Raw genomic sequence first — 268 nt, 5'->3', positions numbered from 1 at the left:
TTAATGAAAATGAAGCCACAACATACCCAAACTTATGGGACACAATGAAAGCAGTCCTAAGAGGAAGATTCATAGCTTTAAGTGCCTCCAAAAAGAAACTGGAGAGAGCATACTCCAGCAATTTCACAGCACATCGGAAAGCTCTAGGACAAAAAGAAGCAAATTCATCCAAGAGGAGTCAAAGGCAGGAAATAAACTTGGAGCTGAAATCAACCAAATAGAAACAAAAAGAACTATACAAAGAATCACCCAAACCAGGAGCTGGTTC

This window comes from Mastomys coucha, unplaced genomic scaffold, assembly GCF_008632895.1.
Source record: "Mastomys coucha isolate ucsf_1 unplaced genomic scaffold, UCSF_Mcou_1 pScaffold20, whole genome shotgun sequence".
In the NCBI taxonomy this organism is placed as follows: Eukaryota; Metazoa; Chordata; class Mammalia; order Rodentia; family Muridae; genus Mastomys; species Mastomys coucha.
This window is presented reverse-complemented; position numbering follows the sequence as displayed.